At 39.7% G+C, this 8,999-nt stretch overlaps 1 long non-coding RNA gene across 2 annotated transcripts in view; it reads left to right on the top strand.

Annotated features, from left to right (window-relative positions):
- The window catches only part of LOC110348240 (uncharacterized), a 139,036-nt gene that overhangs the window by 16,980 nt on the left and 113,057 nt on the right, over positions 1-8,999 (top strand). The window contains exons 1-3 of one of the 2 annotated variants that reach the window (XR_015445485.1): positions 1,077-1,469; positions 4,685-4,769; positions 8,335-8,481. This is a non-coding gene — a long non-coding RNA (uncharacterized LOC110348240). Of the gene's footprint in view, positions 1-1,076; positions 1,470-4,684; positions 4,770-8,334; positions 8,482-8,999 lie in introns of those variants that run through there. The other variant, XR_015445484.1, reaches the window with a different exon arrangement.

The raw sequence follows: 8,999 nt of genomic DNA, 5'->3' as shown, positions 1-8,999 counted from the left end.
TCCAAGGCACATAGGACATGCCTAGCACATAGTAAATGTTGCCCATGGTATTATTTCTCTTCTTTTCTTTGAAAAAGCTTTGCTGGCTGAACTGAACCTTCTGTGTTGTGCCCAGGAGAACTGAAAAGATGTGGACATCTTTCACTGGAAAGATGTGCAAAGGTTCTGTGACCAGCCACCAGGGTGGACAGGGAAAATCCAACTCCACACTCAACTCTGATACTCACTTGAGAGTTACCAATCAGACCACCTCTCTGTGGTCCAACTTCCCACCTACTACAATTTATCCCTTGGAGAACTGAAAACTAAAAGAGGAACTTGATTAAAACCAAAACAAGACAGTAGGTCAAGGACTCAGGAGCTCAGCATAGTGTTGCTGTCACTTCTTTTTGAACAGACCAATCTCACAGGCTGTTCAATCTCTCTCTCTCTCTCTCTTTCTCTCTGGAAAAGGAGTGTCTCCATATTATTGTATGCATTAGAGCAACAAATGTTTTTACCACAACCTGAGCTATACTTCATCCTCTTAAACTAGCATCTTGGGGCCCTTGCAAAGCCATTTTATAGATGTCTTCACTCATCCCTTATTTACAGTTCCATCCTGAGGGTATTTTAGGGAGTCAAAATAAAGCTTACTTAGGCATGAGTGAGAGACACAATGACAGACCAAAAGAGAAGGCTGGGGCTTTATAATATTTAGATAATGATGAAACTGACTTTGTTATTGCAGGATGCAGTAATTATATAGGCTAATTTATTACTTGGGTTCCCCTTTGCTCAGTATTGAATTTTAAGCCCTCTACAAGATAGCAGTTTGGGCTTCCAGAACAATCAGCTGACACAGGAAGGAAGTATAAAACCATGTTATGTGATAAATAAAAAAATAATATATAGCAACTTTAGGATCTCCAGATTGGAAGCTCCCTTTAAACAACAAAGAATGCCAGGTTGTTTGCTGCCCCCTAACTGGTACCATGGAGAATAGCACATACTTTTAAGAAGTGGAGGAGGATTCAGGTACAATTGCAGTAGTTGGTGGCTCAGCCAACTTCATAGGTTGTCTTTGTGAAAGTGGCCACTTTCATGAACGTGTGTGTGTGTGTGTGTGTGTGTGTGTGTGTAAGGCAGGTAGATTCATGGTTCACCTCTTTCCCTGATGAAGGGATCCTCCCAATTTCCAGAGGCTGCCTACGTGGAACCAGGGCAAAGGGTTGAGCAAGCACAAATCATTAACAAAGCGTATTTGTCAATACCGTGAATGGAGGGAGCTCTCACGGGGCCACCTCGTGTTACAATCCTTCCTTTATGAAAATTTCTGACAGACTGAGAAAATGAACGTGACCACAAGGGAAAGTGAATCCTACTGATTTCTGGAATGTTCCGGACCTCCAGTAATTTAGCCTTAGGCCACTGGGAAGAAGCAAGACGCCCTCTTCTGGTGTATCTGTGTAGAAGAAACTCCTACAAAGGTAGCAACCAGGACGCCTTCTCTCTGATCTCTCTACTCCTGATCTCCAAACCACTGCTTTTTCAATGACACCCACTCTGCTTTTAAAAATAGCACAGTTTCTTTGTATAAAATATGAGATCTACAGATAAGCATAAAATGTAAATCACACGTGCTCATTCTTCCCAGAAATAATAATCAAAATTTCAGCATATGTATAAAACAGATTGGCAATCAAATCATAATTCTACATAATTCTATTCTGATATTTTCACAGGTCATTATATGCTGACTATTTTCAATGGCCATTTTTTTTTCCTGAAAATATTCATGCCTGGAGACTAATCTCTGAAATAGATGTCTTTATTTTTAAATCAGTCTATGTTTTATTGTACACCGAAACTGTTCAAAAATTCCATAGTTTACAATGATATTTGACCACACTTTTAATTACTTTTTAAAGATAAAATCCTAGATGTTGAATTGTTGGATCTAAGCTCATGAACACATATAAGATCTTCACATATATTACCATTTACTCCATAAACATTTCACCTGTTTACATTCCAGCTAAGAGTATAGGGGCATGATTCCTTTCCGATGTTTGAGCCTGAGTATAATCGTAGTTCCCTTCTTTTCATTTCAGGCCAAATTTGAGATACACTTTGTTGTAATTTGGGATTTTTAAAATTATTACTGAGGATTAAACATTCTACTATACATTTGAGCACCTTTCTTTGGAGTCTCTGTGCAGGTCATATGCATTTATATTTCAAACAATATTTCACTGCATTCAAATTTATGCAAATAAATTTTATTCATTGTGAGAAGTCTTTATGGACCTTAATCCATTGCCTGCTACAATATTATGGTATTTTTCTTCCATTTGTTCTTTGCCCTTCAATTTTGTTTACAGTGTTTCAGGTTTTTTTTTTTAAAGGGATCATGTTTTTTTGTAAACTAATCTATGAATCTTCGTGCTGCATTTTCTCCATACAGACATCAAATTGATATCCATTTATATTTTCTTCTACATGTTCTTTGCCACTACAGTCTTTCTTCCAAAATATCTGAAATATGGTTTGGCATACAAAGTAAAGAAGAGCTATACTTTTCTTCTTCTTTTTCCAAATATTGAATCAGCACCTTTATGGATTGCACTTTGGCAATGTCTTTCCTATCACCTGTTGAATGTGCACAAATACAAGCCTTAGATTTCACCTATTATTTGTTCCCGAATTGTCTATCTTTCTCCATTTGTGTGTTTTTCTAGTTTTAGTGCTGTTCTTTTAACTCTAATTTGTCTTATCTATAGTCTTTTTAATGTATTTGACTCACATCCACACCCAACAGTTATCTCATTTAAAATAACACTCCCTAGGGCTAGGACATTTTAATAACTGTAGGCAATTCTAGGTTTCTCTCCCTGTAGCTACTCAAAGTTTGTGATTTAATGACAGTGTATAATTAAATGGTATTTATTTTTAATTGAAATAAGAGAGAGAGGAGGGAGGGAAAGAGGAAGGGGGTAAGAGAGGGATAGAGGGAGAGAGGGAGGAAGGAAGGAAGGACCTTTAGAATTTACACATACATGGAAAATCAGAAACATAATAATGTTTCTTGTCTGTCCAGAAGTGGAGACATCTTTTCTCATCTTAGGGAATTCTCTTCTGTTGCATTTTTTACTAGTGTGTGTTGGGGGGGGGTTCCTAAAAGTTTTGGATAGTGTAATAAATTATTGATTTAAATTTTCTATAGCTTTTAGTTTGCACTTTGCTGTTTTGTTTCATTCCTTCTTACTGGTTGCATGATATATGTAAAACCCTTTGTAGCTATTGTATTTCTTTTCTCTTAACTCATTTTTAATAGAATAAGACAGTGAGTCCAGTATTTACCCAAAAATAGTAGATGCATTTTTATGTGCAGTACCTTGCTTTTGACTTTCCTGAACACACATTAAGGACTGTCTTAGCTCTTTGGTTGGAGTGTTGGGTTGGAATGGCCTCTGGGGCCTGGTGGGCAGGGATTCTGATGTGCCTGCAGCCAGGCCTGATTCTCACAATGTGGGAGCACAACCAGTCCTATTAGGAGAATACCCTGTGGTCTCTTTTGGTTCCCTGGCTTTGGAATTAACTGAGTTTCAAAGATGCTGCATTGGCAGCCATTTTCTTTTGTGCTGCTGCATATATTTTGTTCCATATCATCCTCATATTTACAGCTCTTGTTCCTCATTTTCTTTTCTCACAAACCTTCCTTTCCTCCCTCCTTACTGGTGAGCTGTGCCACTATGAACAAAATGTATAACCAACTTGCCTTCGGGCAGTGCGGGCTGGCTGATGCTTACACTCAGCCTGACTCCTGCTTTTGTCTTTGGGTCTTTCCACCTACAGCTGCCGTGCTGAGGATTGCCAACCTCTTGCTAGACGCTTGTCTTTCAGCAAGCCTGAAACAACTAATGCTTTTTTTAAATTATTAAGTTTATTGGTATGCATTTTAGGTATACAATATGATGACATTCATCATGGGGAATCTGTACCTTTACATGATTGGCTCGCTTTTCCCACTCAGACCCTGCTACCCCAGAGTCCTTGTTGGCATATTAATCTCCCAGGTCCTCCTTCTGGGAAGGATCTCAGCCAGCCTTAGTTCTGCACTCCCTCTCACAGAGACCATTTTAGGTCCATGGGAAACATACAAATTTCTGGCCCACTCTGGTGAGAATATGGTTTCTCCACAAACCTAACCTTCTCATTTTATTTTTCTACCTTGCCATGGACCAATTTACGTTTTTTCCAGCATGAATCAGACATCCTTGTACAGGGTCCTCCCAACTGCAGGGAGCACTGTGGAGGTCTATGTTCTGTTGTTCAAGTTGAAAGTTAACTCTTTCCTGGCAGGAGAGGTGGGACTTGCACATCAGGGGTGCTTTTCCTGAAAACATCTCACAGAATCCTCTTTCCTTACACTCTTGCCATCTTTTATAATCTCATGGTCTGTAAGGAGCTTTAAGAATCCTAGACTCTATTCTAGATATCTACTTTAATGATTCCTCTGCAGTAGTCTATATGACCCTCACACTGGTTTCTGTGATAGCTATGGGATATCTTGAGCTCTGAGTTAGAATTTCAATTTTAAAACACCATAGACCAGGAACATTTATTTCCTGTTATTGCCCAAGTGAAAAATAAAATTCTATTTCTTCTAAGGCATCATGATTTTGGGATCTGTTTCTTACAGCAAATAATGCCTTCCTGGGCAAGAACAGAGCATGTGAAAAACAGAAAGTTAAATACAAACTCTTGAGGACCTTCATGTTTCCTAGGTAAGTGGAAGAAGAGAGCTTGGGAAGGATTTTGAGAAGGAGCCAGATGTGGATGAGAAAATCAAGGGGAGACTATTGTCAAGGAAGCCAAGAAAAGTGAGAGTTTTGAGGTGTCAGATGACATAGGTGGTAAAGTAAAATAGAACAGAAAAATCCAAAGATGTGACAGTACTCAAATTGGTGCCAGCTCTAGCCCACCTGGATCCACATCATCATGAGGAGCCACTTTTCAGTGGGAGAAAAAGGAATGAGAGAACTAAGGAGATTCAGCTGTGATCGATCACTCTTGCAAAAGGTAGGAAGAAGTGGAGTAATAACTGGAGATGAAGGGACTGAGGATTGGAAGAAAGCACGTTTTAATTTTTAGCTATTAGAGTGGATGTCCCTCTTCTGAGAGAAATGAGCTAATAGAGTGAGAGAACTTAAAGACAGAAGAAAAGAGAGGCAAGTGTCCCACGGTGGTAAGAAATGATGGATTGATTTTTTAAAAGAGTAACGCTCAAATCACTTTGTTCCTCCTCCATCACTGTCCTTGGGCACAGCCTTCTTTGATCAATGAAACCTTCCTTGATTGCTCAATATTAAGTAGCGCCTAACTCCACTTGGGCACAACTTATTCTCCATTACATTTATTTATCACCATCTGAGATATTTATTTATTTATTTATTTTACCATTTACCTGGCACTTCATAGACTGAAGATAGATGCTATTTTGTTAAAAGCTAAATCTCAGCACCTAAAATTATCTCCAGTGGATATTAACTGCTTAAATATTTGCTGGCTGATGAATGAATCCCAAGCCTAGATGGAAGTATTAGCTTTAAGCAGGAAGAAAACCTAAAGGGTGGGTATAGAGAGACATGACTATAACTAGCAGAGAAAGAGATGAAGATAATTTTCATCTGCTTTAGCTAATTTTCACAGAGCAGGAGGAGGGAGTTCCAGCTGCTGAGACAGAAGGCAGTGGTGGCAGTGGTTGTAGTGGGAGAGGACTGGGAAAACAGCTGAAAATTGTTTTTGGTGGGATATTCCTATTGTTGGATCTTGAAAGCCTCGCAAATGCCCATGTGTTGAAGACTTGGTCCCCAGCCCATGCTGCTATTGGGAGGAGATGGGGCCTGGTGGAAGGAAGTTAGGTCTCTGGCAGGGGGACAGCTGAGAGGCACGACTGGGACTCCAGTCCCTCTTGTTCCTCTCTTTGCCTCCTGGCTGCATTAAGGAGAACAGCTCCTCTGCCACACACTCTCACTGTGATATCCTCTGTCGCCAATGGTCCAAGGGCAATGAGGCCAAGCAATTATGGACCGAAGTCTCTGAAACCATGAGCCAAAATGAACTTTTTCTCCCTTATAGGTTGATTATGCCCTGTAATTTGTCACAGTGATGGAAAGCTAACAGAAAGATAAAACTAATTCAGGACTGCTCCAGGCAACCAAAAGAATACTGTACTGAAATAGAACGCACTGAAGTTCTCAGGAGCATCAAGCCACATAGCTGTTCTGTCTTGTCCAGCAGCATTTTTGATTCCAAGGGACAGAAGAGACCCTTGTAGACCCTCGTAGACCCTTCTGCTGTAATGAAAATGCCCTATAATCTGTGCTGTGGAGTAGCGTGGCGTGTGAGGTGTGGGTGAGGTGACTGGTTTCATACTGGACAACACATGTAGACTCACCAATAGTCGGATCCTGGCACAACAGTAACCAAACTTGACAGCAGCGAATGTGCAAAAGAGGAAGAGTCAGTGATAAAATTGATAGGTATGCTCAGGAACCTCATTGGTGGAGGGATGAGTGAAGCCAGGAAGCAACTGAGATTTTGTGAAAAATATCATCATCCAAGGATCAGAGGTATTGATGACTTGGGGTGTAGCTATGTTTGGAGGGTTGAGGGAGTGGCCAGAAGTGGTTCTCAGAGAGTGGAATGTTGAAAATGAAGATTTCAAAGGGCAAACAGTTGAGAATAGTGAAAGAGGGCAGGGCGTGGTCATGGGGATGGATTTCTTTTGTGGAGTGGCATGAAAATCCTTGATATTAAGGCATTCGGAGAGAGTTGATGAATTAAAAATCTAGGGTTGTTGTAAGGTACTGAAGACACATAATAAGATCACCAAAAGCTCAAAGTTGTTGTCTTATGAGAGGAAAAATCCAATGGATATATTGCTGCTGTTAGTAAATGCACACATTTGTAGTCTTACCACAAAGTATTTGATACATGTGTGATCTTTAATCCACTGAGCAACCTTTTAATGTAGGTCTTTGTATTATTGCCTTTTACAGATAAGGCTACGGAGGCTTAGAAAGACCAAATCACTTATCCAAGGACATACTCTGAAGATGGTCTGGAACTAGGATTTCAGTCCAGGCAGTCTGACACTAAAGTGCATGCAGTTTGATACTGAGTTCTCTTGCCTTCTTATATATGGTAACATTGGGTAGCAATAAGTGCCTGCTCATTCTCACCCACTTCTCCCAGATCTGAGACCCTCATGAAAACATGTGTGGTTGAATGGAGAACTTAATGCTAGACAGATCAGATGCATGCAGGCAGATGCATGCAGGGTAAAATCTAAGCGACAGTGGCGGCTTGTTCGTAGTAGGATATTAGGAAAGAATTCAGGGAGAACAAGGGGATGGAGCCACAGAGCCCATTGGATTGATAGGATTCCTGGAAAGGGCAGAGTTCTCAGAAAGCAATGATTCAGGATTGTACTAAAGGCTGGCAATCAAATAGTAAATTGGTCTTAAACTTTCCCTCTGAAAATATAACATATGTGGTATCTACGATATTCACTTCTCACGCCATGAGAAAAATCTTAAGCATTATGTTGACATGTATTAATATATATTAGAAGAATGAAAGAAAGAATGTAATATATATTAGAAGAATGCAAAATTTGGTGGTATGTGGTTAACATAGTAATATGCAACTGGTTTGTGCTACACCTGTCCCCAGGAGGATATTACACAAGATAAAACCTTCAGGAAACATAAAATAAAAATGAGGCTAAATCTTGGAATCCACTCACATGGGTGGTCAGAATAGGTAACTTATTTTTCTTTGCATTGTTACATTAAATTTCTACTATGAGATTTCTATTTGCCATATGCCAGTAAATGAACCTTCCTCTGTCCAAAGCCTCCAAATTTTGGAATGGGAGGAGTTGGTGTAGTGGTGAAGAATTACAGATCTCATCTAATTTCTTCACAGTCTTAATGGCCTGGAGAGAAAAAGGTAGTGATCATCATCTGTCTCTCTTATGTTCACCAAGATGTGTTTCTTTCCTTCTATGCAAGTCACAGCTAAGTTGTTCCTCATTCTTAGCTATGATGCCTTTTCTATTTTTCAAGTCCTAGTCAGTATAGTACAGAAAAAATAAAAAGAATAAGCAAGACACCAATATGGAGAGAAATTACAAATATTTCTTGGTAGGTGTTACAAATTAGTGCAAGTATGATTTTTGAAGGTACAAATTCATGTGCAAGACATGATATATTCCTTTAGTCTTCAGATCAACACAAATAAGCAGGAAGTCAAAGCCCTGTTATGATTTTTGCTTTCCACCAGCTCAAGATTTCCTGGATTTTATTCAAAGTCCCTCTGTTCAAGCCTCCCAAGGTTTCCACTGGCCAGTGCTGAGACTGAGCACCTTAGCTGCATAACTCCACAAGGACTGAGACCTCGCTACTCTCCTTGGACACCTTCCCGAGTCCTGTGAGTCTTCTCCTCTCTCAACCCTCTCCTTCTCTCCTCTCCATGTCTAATTCATTATCCTCTCTCTTACCTGTACCAAACACCTACCATTGCCTTTCCCAGACTTAGGGTGAATATTCCTTGAAGAAGTACTAGAGGAAAGACCTGCCTTTCTACCATTCATATTGGGCAAAAAGAGTGAAAGGGAGAACAGACACTAACGAGTTTTAAAGTAAATTATATTCACTAGAACTATAACAGCTTACAAACTAATATGCCTGAGCACAGAACACAAATACTCAATAATTAATGTACCCATTATAATAGGAAAAATAATGTACTATACCTAGACATTGTTTGGTGTTTCTCTATCCTCCTTGTTTTAAAGGTGAGAAGAAAGACACATAAACAAACCTGTCCAACTCTATGCAACTATCCAGTGGCAGAACTAGACTACAAATTCAGCTCTACCTGGGTCCAAAATCCATGCATTCCATGGATTGTAACATATTAGTAGAGGCTGCGTTTGTAGGGTCTGT

Source organism: Heterocephalus glaber, unplaced genomic scaffold (genome assembly GCF_053883595.1).
Source record: "Heterocephalus glaber isolate CG9 unplaced genomic scaffold, H.glaber_assembly_v1.0 deba00001610, whole genome shotgun sequence".
NCBI lineage: Eukaryota > Metazoa > Chordata > Mammalia > Rodentia > Bathyergidae > Heterocephalus > Heterocephalus glaber.
Note: the sequence above shows the minus strand (reverse complement) of the source record. Positions and strands in the feature narration are given on the sequence as shown.